A 19,266-nucleotide genomic window follows, 5' to 3' on the forward strand; every position below is an offset into this window, starting at 1 on the left:
TCTATACCTACTCATTATATAGATACAGTTATACACAAGGAATATAATATATATATATGTGAATTAAATATAAACCGCGGAGTCATTAAAAACTAATGTCCGAATACGACTTAAAAAACACAACAATGATTTATACAAGATCCTCGGCGAAGTGTCGTATACTCGTATACTATGTATATAAACGAGACCGCGGCGGAGAAAGAAATTCCGACGAGGTTATAAAGGTGCGTAGAAACCGGTGCCCCGAGGGGTAGCACATTCGGCTCTAACCTGGATATACTCACACACACACACACACACACACACACATACTGTATACATGTGCATAGCATGCACAGCATCCGAGAGTATCCAGCAACAGAGATTATATGTAATGCATGTTATGATTTCTTGGGATCGTAAAAATAGCCGTTGATATTCGTTCGTGTGCGCGTGCGTGGTGTTTCTTTTATACATTGTCCACATACTGCAACTCGTGGGCGTAGGCATAAGGAATAGGTACTTATATACGAAACGCGAGAAGAAAAGCAGACAATGGACAATCGTAAAAAAAGACGAAAAAAATAACACTAAGGTGCGCATAATATTATAATGATCGAAGCCTTTTTATGGAGAGAAAATACCGCGCTCACGTTATTACTACTTATTAGCTTCCGCCGTGGTCCCGGAAGTGTGCAGCTACATGATAACGAGACCTTCTATACCATGCCACTTGTATATGCATATATACCTCGTTAAAAGCCTGTACGGTGTATAGTGTACTATACCATCATATTATAATACCTGCTGTAACTGCGAGCATCACAGCCACGACCAGAAATATGATAATATAAAAATAAAATAGCGCGTCATATTATATACAACTTATGAGTGGTGTTCGCACGAAACGTACGAATCGTGACTTACAGCTGTGCGCGTATTACAAATATTGGCCGTCCGTCAATGACAGCCGCAAGAGCGCAGCCATTAAAACGGTGCAATCTGAATAAAGAGCAAAATAAAGAGTTGGCCGAAAATTGCGTAGCAATAATAATAATAATATACACATTATTATTTATTATTATTATCACACACATCGTAGTGTTTGTAGACAAGTGCGTGGCGTGTAACAGGTTTCGTTTATTGACGCTGTCATTAGCGTCATGGTGAGGGGGCCGTCACTGGCTATATAGCTAATAATTTTAGGGGGGTCCAAAACGTTATTGCTTCGAAGTAGGAGAATGGCAGCGCAACTATCGTAATCTTATATTATATACCTAACTATATGTCCATCGGCGACGGACATGAATTTTTTTTGTCACGACCCACATAATATAAGCAGTTTCCAAAAAACGTGTATTGTGATATGTTCAATGTATATATTCGTATAAGCCAACGCGAGAGGTGAGAAAAATATACGTAATAATATTAGGTATTAAATAATAATATAAGTACGTATACGCGTACATGTACGTGGGTACGTGCTGCAGTTGTATTATTATTTTGTGACAAGTCACGCGTTTAAATTATAATCATAATAGACTATAATATGGTCGCATACCAAAGCTATATTACTTATAGGAATTAGGAATATGTAACTGCGATAGAAAAAATCACATATCGATAAGTCACTATAATAGTGTCCTGCAGAAGACAGTTCTCGGTAAATTCTTATAAAATCGTAAGCTGATAGTACCGGAAAGACAATGCTAAGAAAATGTCCCCGGCGACTTAAACGGTGACAAAAAATCCTTAGTGACTTTAACGGTGGTTTTCTCTAGACTTTTAAAACGGAGTCTAGAGATCTCGCCATGTGTGCGAATCACATTGAATTCCAATCAAAGATTTTAATTACGTCGTTAAGCATAATAATAATAATAATAATAATATTTTTGATAAATTAAATTATATATTATATATATTACATACCGTGAACCAGTAGACGGCGAGTGCGTTTGAGACACGTCGATAAGTGTAATCCAAAATTCAGATAAAATATAATTATTTTCTTACGCCGGGCTCAACACTATCATAACATATAAGTATTTATTAATATTATACTATAAGTGCAGCGTGTGCGTCGACAGAGAATTTCTTGGGCCGCGTCCTTTGCAAAGTATACGAAGCACTTTTGGTGGAAGACAAAAAAGAAAAAGAAAAAGAAAAAAAAAGGTTCCGAGCAAAATTTTTTTTAAAAACACACTCGCGCGCACACACTCGGACCACGCGAACGCGGACGACGACGACGACGATGGCGACGACGGTTGCAGGTTGGCGGCCGGCGAGACCGTAAATCACACACTGCACGCACGCAGGTAACTCAACTCGACCGGTGGCGCGGAGGCCGCCGCCGCCACGTGAAAACCCGCCGCAAGTCCATCCGCCTCCCACCTGACGACCAATCGTCGTTACCCAAAGACCTAATTCCACTGCCGCCTCGGTAGAACCACCGCCGACGCACGCACGCACTCGCATTCTCTCGGCGCTTGTACGCACACAACCGACGGGTTCCGTTAAATCTCTCAGCTGCTGCTTCGGCTTCAGGTCACACGCGCGCGCGCACACACACGTCAAATCAACGGAACTTATACGAGCCATGTGTGTGCGTGTGTGAGTGTGTAAATCGCCGAAATCGTGGTGCTGCCGTCATATATATATAGACGCGCGTTTTATACGTTTTTTAAACTCATTTTTTCGGTCCCCGTATACTGCGAAGAGTGTGTTATGTGAATCTCGTACGGTAAATCGCGTACACTATATTATATACACTGCAGCATAAAATATATACCTAAGTTGAAATAAATATACACATTATATTTGAAGTTCGTCAGTTGAACGAGTACGCTGAATATATGTGCAGACGTAGTTTATTTGTTGATCTATGTCTATACTATAATTAAGGTGCTCACACGGGGCGATTTTCAGGTTTTAAAAGTAAAAAATAATCGATACTTTTACGTTTAAGACAATCTTTAACAATGTAATGACTTTACCGCCTTAAGAAAAAAAACTGTTCACAATTTTATCATAATACTATTGTAGCAATCGTATCATCGTTGTGAGCATGGGCCATCATCTTCAAACTTAATACATTTGTTAAATTTCAATAACCAAGACTATGATTCTGTAATAGAAATACGTATTTTAATTATTTACATATATTATTCTCAAGTCTAAGCTATCTTGAATACTTGTTGTATATCATTATAGATACCAATTAATAATTAGTAAATATATTATGTTTACAGAATTTAGTAGTCATAAGTCATAAGTCATGATGAAATATAGATGTATACTGTATAGGCACTATATAATTAATATTTTAATAAGATATACCAAATTAAAATTTTGAATATGACTATATTAATAATATAGATATCATATATATCCATACCTAGCTAACTATGTTTATCCTTAGCTAAAATAAGATGTTTAAATTAATAAAATTAACATCAATGTTTTTCTAGAGGAAAAGTTAAACGGATATAAATAACACGTTATACGATTTCTAATATTTTTAATTTTAGATTTAGTAGATTTAGTAGCTCAATAGAGATTATATCGAAGACATTTTAGGACGCTTTAAGACGACATCATCATATTCGAGTGTGTTTTCTCTATTTTGCTAACGCATAGCATAGCAAATTTTACATTCAGAGCTTTAGAGAAATCAATTTTACTCAGATAGTATTAATATTAGAGTGAATTATATTATCCATGACCCCACATAAACTTTTTATGATATCTTAATTTTAAAGCTTATTATAACTATGTTAAAACTATAAATTTTTCTTGCAAGACATTTTTTTATGTTTTTGATTATTATCTAGGCATAGTATGAGCTAAAATACATAATGACTGAAAAACAAGACGTATGTGCATCTTATGTAAGAATTACAACCTTTATAGATTGAATTTTATTAGTAGGTATATATTTATATATTTATTATATCTTTATTCGCCTAAAGTAATGGTTTTTATAAAATTTTAACGTAGGATAATCATTCATAATACAGAAAACTCAATAAGTGATATAGAAATGATTTATGTGTTTCATTGTTGACTATTTCGTTGTATCAGTTTAAAGTAAAACATTTTTTTTGCATGTTTTATTCTTTTTAATTCACAATATTTTACATAATAATTTACATGTATTTTTTGTATTCATATTCAGCTCATCTTTACAATTTTTAAAATAGAACAGTAGAATTAATAATTCACATAATATTTGATTAATGAATTATTATAGTAATATATTAATTTAATGTAGACAAAATATTATTATAAATCATAATTTTATAAAGGACGTGTCGTTTCTATACTCCAAGATATTATTATAATACAGTAATATAGAGGAATAAATAGTTATGGACATTTGCAAGCTAATATATGTTACTATACATAACGACCAAGTGGTTCGTTTTCTCATGACTAAGTGACAAACGTTGTGAGACATATAATGAAAGTCTAACAGTATAGAAAAGGGGCTAGGACGACGATAGTACGAGAATAGGTTTTAAACAGAAAATGAGATAATAAAGTATAGGAGAGTCAATTCTCCCACTGAATAGTTTATTCAGTATTTCAGCATATGTATTCGTATTATTTAAATTCGCAACGTGCCTATACGAACAGCCTGCAGCAGAAGAGAACCCATACTTGCAAGATGCTGTTTTGTCTTTTGTATAGGTATAAACTTTAATCTGGCACAGCAACCGTCACCATATTCACGATGATTATCGAACGTGTTCGTAATTTTACCATAACGGGACGTTTTCGATAATACGCCCGTAAGTCGTAATAACTGCTATATAATATGTTGTACACTATTTTATATGTATATCGTATAAATAGGTGTTTACAATTAAAATATTATATTTTAAAATTAGAGAAAAAGAAGTAAATATAAATAAGGGATGAAAAAACATAGTGTTAAATTTCATATATAAAATTAAATTCTTAAAATATATATATTTATATTTTTTTTAACTGATACATGTGCTTCAAAAGTATTGATTATGTGTAAGTACTTGAAATTATTTAGATATAACTAGGTACTTCAAGAATCAAAAGTATTGTCAACATTTTACTTTCGAGTATAAATCATAATAACACACAATAATATATGAAGTAAGTATACTAACTACATCTTCTGCATCCTCTTCGAATTTTGTAAACTTTCGTGGAATGGAGTTAAATGCAAACCAGCTATTATAAATTTATGTTACATACTAGTTACCCGCTTTTTTCTCTTTAAGTGTCTGTATCGTTTGTAAATGGAAAATAATAACTGTCAGAATATACCTATCTATATTTTGAAAAATGATTTACATAAGATATTACTAATTATCATAATAAACTAGAACGATATTTCTAAGAAAAACTCCATAGGTATCCTCGTCGTTGATTTCTAATAAACCGTCATTATTTTTATAATATTTATAAGGCCCATATTATATGTGTATTAAAATTATAGCCGCATTTTAAAAGTTCATTGACACAATCAATTTATAATAATATTACTATTATAGGTACGCACGTGTATGTTATAACTTGTGCACAGTGCACTGATTGTTTACGATGTTAGATAGAAAGTGAACGATGAATTCTTAGAAAACATGAGGATTTTTGGTTGTAACACATAAAGTAACGACATGATCATATTATATACCTAAATGTAATTTTTTATTTAGATTTTCGTTCTAGTTTTAATAATTTAACTATTTTTATATTTTGAACATAATATTTTAACACATCAGTTATCGTTCGACCGGTTTTTAATATACGGCATATTATTACAGGTTTTTAAGGAACTTTAATTTATTCTCTCTATTTACTAATATTTTTATATTTTTTGTCTAATCATAATTAAGCTTTATATAATGTGGTTTGTATATAAATTCCATCTAAACTTTCTACGAATAACTAATTTTTAATCACCTTGCAATGTACGATCATTTTAATTCATGAGTTTCAAAATTAAGATAAGTATAAAATACACTATGTTATAATATTAATATACCTAATACAATTTGTTTTTCTGGTGGCATTAAACTTTATATGCGAATACTCTATTGGTGATTGCTAGTTGTTATACGCTGATTATGATAGGTTCTTCGAAGATATTGTATTTATAATTCAATCTCTCCAAGCGTAAGATTATTACATATTTACCAGATAGGATCCAATATTTGATGGTTTTTATTTAATTTTTTTTTAAGAACAGTATTCTGCGAGTATTTGATTATTTTACAAATCGTTGCTTTTAATTAAGCTGTAAACTTAGCCTAAGTCCACAAATTGAATATGATATGAAGTTGTGCTGTAGGTCATTTAAAACACTTGGTTTTATTATTATTTATTACTTATGAGGGGCTTGCAGAATAATTTTAGTTATATATAATGTATGTTTATTAAAGTCTATATTGTGCTCTTGTCTATCCAGTATTGGAATGTGAATGGGATCCTTATAAAATTAGCGATTTAGGCAGCCAAATCAAGTCTATAGTAAATTTTTGCGTTTTACGCAAAATGGATTCTGTTGAACGTAAATTTGTTATGTTTTACATTACCTAGTAAGACAACACCTACGGATACGAGGTATTTTTAAATGAAAAAATTAAATTGTTTGCACTCGTCTTCAGAATCTGTTTTAAAGTTCATTTAATTGAACACTAAAAATACGCTACTCCTTTTTACGTCCCATATGTATTGACAAATTAGCTGCTAATATAGCCAATGTGAATCCAAATTTAAATTACTGATTTTGTTTATAATATTATAATTTATGGTCAATTATCAAATACCGTTTAGTTTACTTTTTTTGTTGTTAATTATAGATAAATAATACGCATTAGGTATATTCACTAAAATCATTCATAATTTCTTGTTGGTCAATTTATTTAAGCTGATTAAATCAATGTAGGTTATCTTTTAATTTGATAGTTAGTTAAAATCAGCTAGCACGTTTTGATTTTAAAATGAAAAAATCATAGCGTGTTGAAAAATTGCAGCCTATTTAGAACATTTTTTTTTATAAGAAAACTAAAATTTTTATAAAAGTATAAATGTATATTATTGATTTTTTTTTTTAATTATTTGTTTTCATAGATAACTCTTGTTTTTAAATAGTATTGCTATTCAGTATTTAAAAGCAGTAAAACACAGACACAATGCGTATATCTCGATCAATGCTTTTTTATTGATGGATGTGTATTAGTTGTACTAACTACTAGTGTACTACACATGCTAATTTTGTTGTTATCTAAGACCAACATTATGCACTATACACTACACTAAACGTGTATTCTAGAAATTTGCATTCTACCTAATTATTCCTTAAAATCTTAAATACTATTATACCTGCACCGTTAGTCTCATTAATAAAATAATGTGCATATGACGTGTTCTACATTTGTAAATAAATTAGGTACTTATACTATTATAAAATATGAATAATAATAAGACTTAATATTTATACATCGTATATCTATCATAGTTTTACTTTGGATTTTTCAAATTTATACAGCTATTTAGGATAAGATACATATTATTACATAAATACAATTTATTATCATAAATAAGATTTTTAACAAATGTTTGAAAGTGTTGCTATTCTTAAAAGTATTTAATCAGAAAATGGTATATAGATGATTCTGTACATCCTACTTGGACGAAACACGTTATCCGGCATGTGATTCTCAAGAATAATTAACGCCTCGTGTCAAAGGTGATAATATGGGAGATCGAGCAACACTTGTTTCGCTAAGTAACATTTCATGTAACATTAGACATTATATATTATATAATGTAAACGTATACGCTCTCGTGGATAGCAAAAACAAGGTTTGATCGAAAACCATGGCCAATTGGATGGAAAACTGAAGAAAAAATGAAAATGGATGGTAATGATCGTTGTTGTATATTATTAATTATAACTAATAAGTGAATGAGTATTGAGTGTTGACTGTTGAGTGATGACTGACTACCAATGGAAAATATTGTGGTTACTCATACTTCTCGTATGTAACCATATAGTATTATAGTCAGCACATTATTGTCTCAGCTGAGCTTACTGTAATTTCCAGCGTAATAAAGAACCAAATTATGTTCTTATAGAACCTCAATCTGGAATTTTAATATATTCATTCAGTGAGATTCTAAAAATATTTAGTTTTACTGCAATAATTACTTTTGAAGCGACCGAATACCATATTATTATAGTTTACGCGATATACATGATGATCCGGTATACAGGATTGCAGAGTATGTTCTTTGAACAATCTTATAAAGCGTTCACAACGACTGTTTTTCCATGTCCATCTCCGCTGCCTAGTTCTCGATCGCACCATTTTCGTGGATTTTTTTTAATTTTAAAATGTTGACACTATTAACAGTGTTGTGTGCTGCGTAACGAAATTCCGACCACAAATTTCGTGATCTAAAACCAACCATTTTTACGTCACGGTGATTTTCGTGTTACTAAATAATATTATGTATTATTATATGTAATAACTAGTTTTCATCGATCAATCTAGAAATGACGAGTTTTCCAAGAATTTATGCACCAGGTGGCGTCAAGGTAGGATACACAAAATCACTTAAATTATACACAGGTTTAATAAAGAAATATACCGTCTCATACGTTTTTCAGTTCTACAATAATTATTTAAGAAATATCAAAATGTATTTTATTTTCATATTGTAATATCATGGGCTTAGGTTTAATAAATTTGAGGAAAACCTTGATAGAATATTTGTGGATTTTTTTTTTTTTTTACAATTCTTAACCGATATTATACTGTAATATTTAGTTAACAGACTCACGAGTCACAGACTAATAGATTCAAACTTTATTGTCATTTTTCGTACTAGCAAATATAGTTAGTTGACAGTTAGTTTTTCTTATGGTCAAAAATTATTATGTGTGTTTTATTATTAACAATGGTCGATATGATGGTACAAGTACCAACTTGCCTTTATTGCCTTACCTAACCTTTAACTTTATTTAGTTTGCCTTTTATTACTATGAAGAGATATATTTATTCTTCAATGTTAGCGATAACATAGGTAGTTGTTCATAACGGCCGACAGTGTTGAACTATAGTCACTACTAATTTTTGAAGGATATTATTCTTCTATATTTTTTTTAGGTAATTTATAAAACCAATACAATATTAGAATATAATCAAGTATTCAACATGTAAGGTAGGTATCAATACTAAATAATAAGTTGAAATGCAATATTCTATGATAAATAAAAACTAAATTTCGATATAAGCGCGTCCTATATAATATTTTATTATATATGTACTATAAAATATAGGTTTTATCAAATTAATATATAGGTAGTTAGTTCTAATTATGAGATTACTTCCGTTATATACGCATTAGTCAAAAGGTTTAACTACAGTCTTTTAATTATTTATATTTTTTTACTTTTAAGTAGAATGTTGATTGACTGGTTTATTAAAGGCAGTATTATATATTATATTGTTATTTTAGCTTTTAGTTAGTTAGTATACACTTGGTAAAATTTTATAGTCTTTCATACATATAATTAAGTTAAAAATATAACTTCTTTAGGTGCAGCTAATGTATTTTTAAAGAGATCGCTCATCAATCGATTTTATTAGAAACTCATAAATTGTACTATTATTATTCATATGAAAGTAATAATATATATAGGTATCATACATTTTAATGTATACAATATTTAGAATTCGATGGTTTTAAATTTCATGTTTTTCCCATTTATTGCTTTTCAGTTATTTTTTATTGTTTTACCTAAATTATATTCAATAAAGTTATAGCAGATAAATATAATTAAAACACTATTCAAATGTTGGTAAAATTAATTTGATAGAATTATAGATGACATTAATTTGTGTTGATTAATTAATTTTTATTATTAAATTATATATGATGTATAAAAACAATAAATTTTATATTGTATTGTTTTATTTGTGCTGATGTATAGAATAATTTAAATATTCATGGTATCTTTTATTATATAGTTACTCGTACAAGTTGCGAATAATGAATAAAATGTCAAGGACATTTTTAACTTTAGTTATATTTTATATAATTATATACCTTCTGTAAATAATAAATAATTAAAATATTGTTCAATTTAATCGTTTAAAATACAAATTCCGAGCAATACATAATATATAACATATATATTATAATTTATAAACCTAGAAATAATAATTATTAAAAATTTAATCAACCTAAACAACTCTATACTAAGATTACTTTCCTCCAGGTGTTGTTATAAAAAAAATTAAACATTTAATTTCCAATTGAAATTGTCTATTATGTGCATTTAATAAATAATGATACCTACCTTCAAATAATTATGAATTTACGAAACACCATCTATGATTGACCTAATCTCGCGTTGAACAGAATAGAGAAAAAGTTGTATTCATCAAACTCCGCATCGGCCATACGAAACTAACGCAAGGATACCTTATGGCAACGAACGAAAACCCAATTTGCATTACTTACAGAACGGGACAAAATAAAAATACATAAATTACCTACGTCATACTTACAGAATGCTAACAGTACACAGATGTCCTCTTTGATTTCAAAATTTTCAACACTATGGATACAGCACTTCAACCTAACTCAGACACCAATACACTAATATTGAAGTTCTTAATTAGAATAACTGTAAAATTGTATTATAAAACTAGATATATATTTTAATTCACTCTTACTAATGATCTTTATCGTTGATGTTTTGAACTTATTTAAAAAAAATATATAATTTGCGGGAAGTTAAAATGGCAAACACTGCATAGAGACAACACTTTAGTAGACTTCTGCTTCAAAAGATTTTGCCAAACTTAATAATGTATTTCCTTTTCAGAAATCGTGCTACAAGAATTCCATTTACCCTGAAGTACACCGCCGTAGTTAAGTGTGGCATTGGTGTGTTGATAATCATGATAATAGTTACTATTGTTGTATGTACCGAGAAACCGGATTAAAATGAGCGCTTTCGATATACACGACTAAAATAGGGCGTGTATACTTTATTATGTGTGGGACTTGTGGGCTAGCTACACATAGTATATAGGTAGTTTAAAACAAGCAGAAACTTTTATTAGAATTTTTAACTAGATATGTGTACTGCAAGATTTCAGGTTTAGGCGTGAAAACCCGTATAATCGCAGATACGATCGATTTTAAAATTAAATTAATTGATTACCATATACGCCCAAACCAAACTATAACTATTTTTTTATATACTACCTATATATTTTTATTTTAAACGTATATGGTGTATAGATACAAATATACAATACGTAAAATAAAGATACTATAATATCGTAATTTCTAAATAAATATCAATGATATCTAATCTTTAATAGTACATTATAAATGTAGGTACCTACTCGTATTTATGAAACAATATCATATATACTTATAAATCATCAGACTGATATAGAGTTTTAGTATTGTTTAACAGATATTTAACTATCTGGTATTTAGGTTATACAATTGTTTATTTTCCATAACAATAATATATTTATTTATTATTTATTAATAGTATTAAGTGTAAATATATTAATTATAATTGTTAAGTATCAAAATTAATTTTTTCAAATTGTTTAACGTCTGTAAGTATTATATTTTTGATATCGTTTAAAATAAAAGATAATTAGAAAAACTAAAAATCAAGTATTAAGTAAGATTTTCTTCTACAATTTATATTGCTTTCATGCTGAAGTTTGTAATTACAACTAACTATAGTTTATAATAACCTTACCATATAACAAATCTAAAAAAATTTAACATATTACAATTTAAAATTGTACATTATAATTGTATTTTTCATCAAGTAACAATAATAAAACTTTTAAAAATAAAATGAAAATCATTTAGCCCCCAAGCTTCCAATTAATTATTTACCACTTAGATAGAACATTTATAAGAAGTATAAAAAGAAAGCAGTCAAACTCAAAAACGTTGATACTCTACTTAGATATTTATTGGCGCAAGATGACATTACAGTTTTACTATTATCATACTATTCACCATTTGGCCATATTAGAAGCGTCTATATTTGTAACAATTGAAGTGCCTATAAGTGTACAATGTCATGAAAATCTATAACAGCAAATCGAAATGACACACTTTATAAAATGCCATCATTTTATTAGGTGTTAATATTAATAATAGATATTTTTGTATACACGATTTTTATAACAATGCTGCCTGAAGAACAATAATTATATGTTTATTATAAGATCCCGTCTATGCGTGTACATTAGTTGAATATTACACTATGTATTTTTGCTGGTTTTAGTTTAATCTTTCTATTCACACATTTTTTTTAATAAAACATACGGCAAACCTGTTTTGTAATGCTAATCTAACACTCAACAGCAATACAGTTATGGTTTATGTTTATGTGAAATATTTAGTAAACATCATTAGGATACCTATGATTCATTTATTATTTTATTATATAATAATTATGTTATTATTAAAACTTTTTTAATGTGAAAAATAAATACTACTACTATTTTTATTTTTATTAAGCTAAATTGTACAATGAAAATTATATTAGTAGGTATATCATTGTATACCATTGTATATCATTGAATTCCCTACTTTTTACGTCCGATTTTTTGTAAGTCAAAGCAAATATAAAGTATTTAAAATATAGCATTTTAAAACATTATTCATGTATAGAAGTATGTATAAATTTAGTATACATTTATTTAGTTATAGGACAAAGATATAATGTGCAAAACTTAATTAAAAAACCATATTTATTGTTAGATTAATAATCAATAATTATTATAGTGTAGTACTGTAGTGTTTATACATTTTTAAATTTATTTTAGTTTTAAATTAGGGGTATATGTTATATCATCAGGTCATGATTTAATAATAGTCAAAATCTTGAAACACTTATGACAGATTTTTGGCCCTTATTGTTTCTGTAAGTAAAAAAAAGTGTCTTTTTAAGGTCATTATAAATATTATATTTATTTTTGAGTACTTTACATCATATTACCATGTAGTTTATCCATTTTATTTGTATTTCATTTATTGGAAAAATTAAAAATGTTATTCATTAGGTGCCTATAACAAGTACATATCCCTGTATGAAATGCAAAATATTCAGTTTATTTTATATTATTCAGTTTGAGTTAAGTTTAATGGACTTTTTATAAAGTTGTCAGACTAACATGAAGTGGAGTTAACTTCATGTATAATAAATTTGACATTATAATTATAACCTGTTTCGCGAACGTTATTTAATCCTTCTATATTACTTAGTTGGCCGATGCGTTTCTTTTTTCATCCGTCCACAGTTGTGAAAATTAACTTCTCTGAATTAAATTCAACAAGCTAAATAATTATTTATTTTTTTCATATGTACTTTAAGGTAAATATTTTTTAATAATCTCAAAATAATTACAGTTTAATAAATTGTTAGTAATTAGCAACATTTCTAAAATGTTTGTTATTTTTACTATCATATTAGATTTTCTTATTTTAACTTTAATAAATAAGTTATACAAAAAAAGACTATATTATTAGTTATATAATTTGTCACATCAACAAAATTAAACTGCGGATCAGATAAAAGTAAATGATTATAGTTACAAATTTTGTAATAACAATAAGTTCAAATGTTTCACTTGTAACTTGTAAGTATTATTTTATGATATTTCAAATATTATTATTTCGGTAATTATTTTGGATCAAAAAGTAAATTCAAGCACTTAAATCTATAAAAAAAAATATTTAAAAAAAAATGTAGGGTAAAAACTACTAGTGGTATCCATAAACCTCTTGATGTATGTTGGCACATATATATTTGCTGTGACAAAAGAGTAGCATAAATATGAGTATAATTTAATTACTTATACATGCAGTTATTATTTATAATATATATTATTTTACAATAGGTAGTAGGTACATAATTGTTTTTCAAGACTTGTCCAACAACAGACACATACTAAGTTAAAGCAAGCTAGTCAATTATTGGTAAAATAATTTTTTACTTGAAAGTATTCTTGAAATCACTAGTCAATGCTTAATTTGGCTACTTATATATTATATAGATGTACAATGTTTAATACTGTAATGTATTGATGTACACGTGTATTAGATAACTAAATAATATATTAAAAATAGAAACATAATTCTTCACGATATATTATTATTACGAAATTTTTTTTAATGTTATTGTATATTGTTTTTAATTTATATTCCCATATACTATATATATATAGGCGTATTTAGACATAAGTGATAAAAATTACTAAAGTAATCTTGTATAAAAGAAATCACTTTTAGCAAATGTTTGTAGGTTTGATTACTTAAATTGCATATACCTAGTCTTACTCGCAAATAGCAAGATACATAGAGCATACATTATACATCAAAAAAGTGACAAAACTTTCATAATAACAGAGTATTATTATTATTAACAACATGCAGTGAAAATAAAAGATGTTAATTCTGATTACAAACATTAAAACTTAGTTTCACACATTTGAATACATCTACGTGAGTCGTATGTGTATAAAAATGGGAGGAAACAATTATACCTATAATACCTAGTGTTTTGTATTGATTTTCTATTTTAATGGTATTATTTAATTATTAATTTAAAAAATATATATTCAAATACCTACACATGATCTATATCCATATACAATATACATGCTGACCAAAACCTATCGTCTGTTGAAAATAATTATTATAAGTACTTATACCAATAAATAGGTAATTTATCTTCTTTTTTTATTCCTTGTCGCTGTTGACACATTAATCATTATTATTATTATAAGATCATTAGCGTGGGTACCTCAATAAGCAGTTCATATTTATACATTTTATCATTTAAGTGTTTGGTCCGAGCAGTTGAATTGTGGCTTTGGCTTTCCAATACAATGTGGTTTTTTATGAGTTCCCTTTTTTTGTCATACTATATGAATATTAATAACCACATAAATATTATGATAATAATCACGACAAATTATTCATATATTAATAATTAGAACCCAGATTTGATGCCCTAAAAACAATCAAATAATGCCCTAGAAAATAATCGAAAATATTTTTTCATTTTATGTTTTCATTCTATGTGTAGGATTGTCAGAATCAAGAAAAGAAACTAACGGATTTGAGTGATTCATGAGTCTAAAGCGGAAACATTTAAATGTGATTTTGGCAGGTTCTTCTACTTTATTTTTAAGTTTGTTTGGTGGGTGTGGTTTGATACATATAGTAGGGCATTTTTGATTAAACAGAGGATAATGGAGTGGAAAATTTGTATTTTTTTTGTGTTAGATTTGTTTGGCTACAACTTACAATTGAATACAACTTTTATAGAATCTAGATGGACATAAGTAGTATTGTAAAGAGGAATTATTTTGTTTATGTTGTAAATTTTAACTATTTACATAGAATAAATGGAATGATTAGTGTGTAAAGTTTAGGAGGGTTCGTTTATTTTTATGTGGCTTACCAAATTAGACATTAGTTAAATCCCGAATACCGATATCATGAAATTTTTTTGAGTTTGTCTTATTTAATATAATAATATTATTACTTTGTATAATATGATATATTATAATGTATTTTTAGAATAGACATTGTTCTCTATTTACTATACTTCTTTCTACATGTTTATATGGACCTGTTTCATTTTTAATAAAGCGTAACTTACAAATATATTAATATAAATATTAAATTATATCTGCAGTGTTCCAATTATATAATATAATGATAGTGCTATATAATATTATAACTGTTAAATATTCCAATATTATACAGTAAAATAATTATAATTACATCATTTAATAAAAAAATATAATAAAACAGTTGTAAATTGTAATAACTTTTTTAGAATTAAAAAAAAAATATAATTTGTATTTTAAAGCAATAAAGGCGCAAAAAAAATAATCATTGATGTTTTCAGTTTTTAAATCTTTAAGGAGTATTGTATAGGCAATTTATTGTGTCTATTTGAATACAACGGTATTAATAGCGTAATCATTTATTTTATTCAAGTATGTATAAAACATTGAAATTATTTTTTATCATTAAATAACACGTTCAAACCATCAAAGTATTTACCTACACTGAAAATTTTTTATATGACGTATTACTATTAATTTTTAAATTATTTAAGTTGTAATATTACAATACACATATTACTATAATAAAACATTACTTAAAATGATTATTTTTATCCGATTTAAGTGATTTTTTTTGCGTTTAAAAATGTATTTAATACATTTATAATTACATTATTGAAATACATGAAGTGTATTTAATTATTTTAATATTTTATAATACACAAATAAATATAATACTTTTGATGTTTCAATTGTAATGTTATTATTTACTTATGATTGATTTTCTAAAGTATTGAATATTATGTATTTTTATCAAAATTATAATACTTAATTTATTATTATTATTTTTAGTTGTTATTGAATTAAGCATTTATACTTCAAGACGTTAACCAAATATATAATTTAGTTTTAGTAGATGTAATATTCAAGGATATAATGTATTAGTTATATTATATTATTATAATACAAAATAGTATAGTAAATTTTACTATTATTTTTATAAATCGTAAATTTAATTTAACAATTATTTATTTGTTAATCGTTTTTATATTTATTTTACAGTAATTTTTAGGTTTTAGTGGTTTTTTTATCCACTTATATAAAGTATCCTTTTATCAAAGAGAATGCAACATAAATAGCATAACGCCGCACGTGATTGACTGTGTTGATAACGTTTTATTAATATTTTAAAGTTTTAATTTTGCTCCGTCAGTATTTTTATTTTACTACTAAATATACAAATGTGCTATGCGTATCCTATATTGTGTGTTCCTGTAAACATATCACTAGTACTCATTATTAATAATAATAATACATAATGTGCTAATAATAATACAAAATAATATAATTATAATTTAAAGTATCTATTTAATGTTGTTCTACAAATAAAACATTTATAGATTACTAATTTGAAGTTTTTGTAGCACTTTATTATAGTACTTTAAAATTTCATTTGATAATAATTTAACTTGTAATACTATTATAAATTATTATTGTAGTTTTTTAATGTATATTCATTTTTGTCAATATTCATTAGTATCAAGAAAATAATATTTTAAATGTTATTAAAAAGTTTTGTAAATCTTAATTTATTATTTTTATTAAAATAAATCAATAATTAAGTTAGATTTTAATAATTTAATATATTTAAATTGTTATTATTATTTTAAAGTCTAGAATACTTTATATTATTTAAGTATTTTAATATTTTTATTTTTTTATTCTCATAATATTTTATTTTATAATACATTTGTGAAATACCAAAAGTTATATAAACATTGACTGATAAAAACATGATACCATATACATTAGTTTATTTACTAACTAATAAAAATCAACTTAAATTAAAGATAATAAGTTCTTAACAAATATTAAAATAACTTTTTACATAAAATTAATTTATCCAATGAGAAAATAGTACATTATAAAATTATACACTATACAGCTGTTTCGGTATAGGTAGTTAATTTTCCATGACGTGAACACAATTTAATTTATTTTATATATATTTGGGGTTTGTTTGATAGTTTACAGTTTAGTGGTTTGTTTATATAATCCATGATAAGCTATTATCTGTAAAGCAATATTAAAAACGTTATTATGACTTTCTCTCTTATCGACGCTACTTTAAAAATTGGATACTATACATTTTATTTCCTTAATCCCATCTCCCTACAAACCGTATATAATCTGTACGTCCGTTTTTTCCGGCTGTATACGATAGTTATTAGTTTGAGAATACGTTTTTTCGATTCACCAGTGCGGTACAGATAACTGATAAGTTTGCTGGATAAGAGGAGAAAATCCATTTTCAACTTGCAATCAATGCGACGAACGACAGCGTCTGATCTAAGTATCTAATACAATAATCTGAATTATAATATTAATATTGTTGTATAAGGTAAAAAAGCCATTTGTAGCTCATCCAATAAAAAAATAAAATAAATGAAAACTATTATGATTGGAAATAATAATTATTTTAAGTTAGAATAGTTATTATGATTGTATTTTATTCAATAAATTACATATTTTTTCTTATTTTCAAATTTTTACTGCATAAGTATTATGTTTCTTAAAGCATCATATGCGTATTGTCTATATCTGAACATAATAGGTACACGTGGTAATGATTATTAATACCAATAATACCTATTAGATGGTTCATGAGTCTTAAATGTCTAAATGTATTTACAATTTATAACATTTTGATAATAGTATTATATATATATTTAGATGCACGTTTTTTATTTTTATGTATTTATAAACATACATAATATTTATGTAGCTTGGTGTAAAAAGGTTACAATTGGACTAATTTAAGTCTTGAGATTATTTGACTAATGTCATCAATATTAAATTAAATTACTTGACAACTTAAAGTGTTAGAACAGTCAATGTCTTGCAGTATAATCAACTCAGTACATACTTAAGCGGTATTTTGATATTACGTAAGTCGATACTCGATAGACGTAGGTATATCGTTAAAACATATATCTGTATATATATACGTAAATAATATAGTTAATATTATATTTATTTCAAAATTTTCGTTATTGTATTTTTTTGAGTCTCAATATTTGCTTTTGAAATCAATCAATAAAGTATAACTATAATAGTAGTTACTAATATTACATAAAATTTAATTTAAAAACAAGATACGATGTATCTTACGATGAGGTACTATTAAAAGTGTGCATTTTAATTATTAGTTTTTCACCCATACTAGGTTTTATTTATAAGAAGTTTTATTTAATTAAGAATAGAAAAAAAATTAATTGTCATAGTTATTTCAAAATTTTAATGTAAAATCCATAAATTATTGTTTCAATATATATTTTTTAATTGTCCTATTATAAAACTACATTTTCCACCAATATTTTGTTATGACATCAGACATTGGCTCTTCTTGCACCAAGCCACTGGTTTATTTTCTAGAATATTTACTGTGAAACTGTATTATTATTTTGGATACATTTTAAGGACATAACCATTACACTACCATATGCGTGCTTAAGATTTAGTGATAGGTGCTGCTGTGTTTAAGAAAAGATCCTTCACATATTATTAGGTATAATAACAGCACTTTTTTTTCAGTCTTGAAAATTTATTTGAATGATACAAAAATATAATTTATTTTATACAATACGTCAATACATGTTATGCTTTG

General features: G+C 26.7%; 1 protein-coding gene across 2 annotated transcripts in view; it reads right to left on the reverse strand.

The window, feature by feature from the left end:
- The window catches only part of LOC114120736 (uncharacterized), a 65,684-nt gene extending 63,378 nt beyond the window's left edge, over positions 1 to 2,306 (reverse strand). For both annotated transcript variants that reach the window (XM_027982744.2, XM_027982743.2), the window contains exon 1: positions 1,909 to 2,306. The gene's annotated coding sequence lies outside the window, so the exon portion shown is untranslated. The remainder of the gene's footprint in view (positions 1 to 1,908) is intronic.
- Positions 2,307 to 19,266: the final 16,960 nt, after the last annotated feature.

This window comes from Aphis gossypii, chromosome 1, assembly GCF_020184175.1.
Source record: "Aphis gossypii isolate Hap1 chromosome 1, ASM2018417v2, whole genome shotgun sequence".
Lineage (NCBI taxonomy): Eukaryota > Metazoa > Arthropoda > Insecta > Hemiptera > Aphididae > Aphis > Aphis gossypii.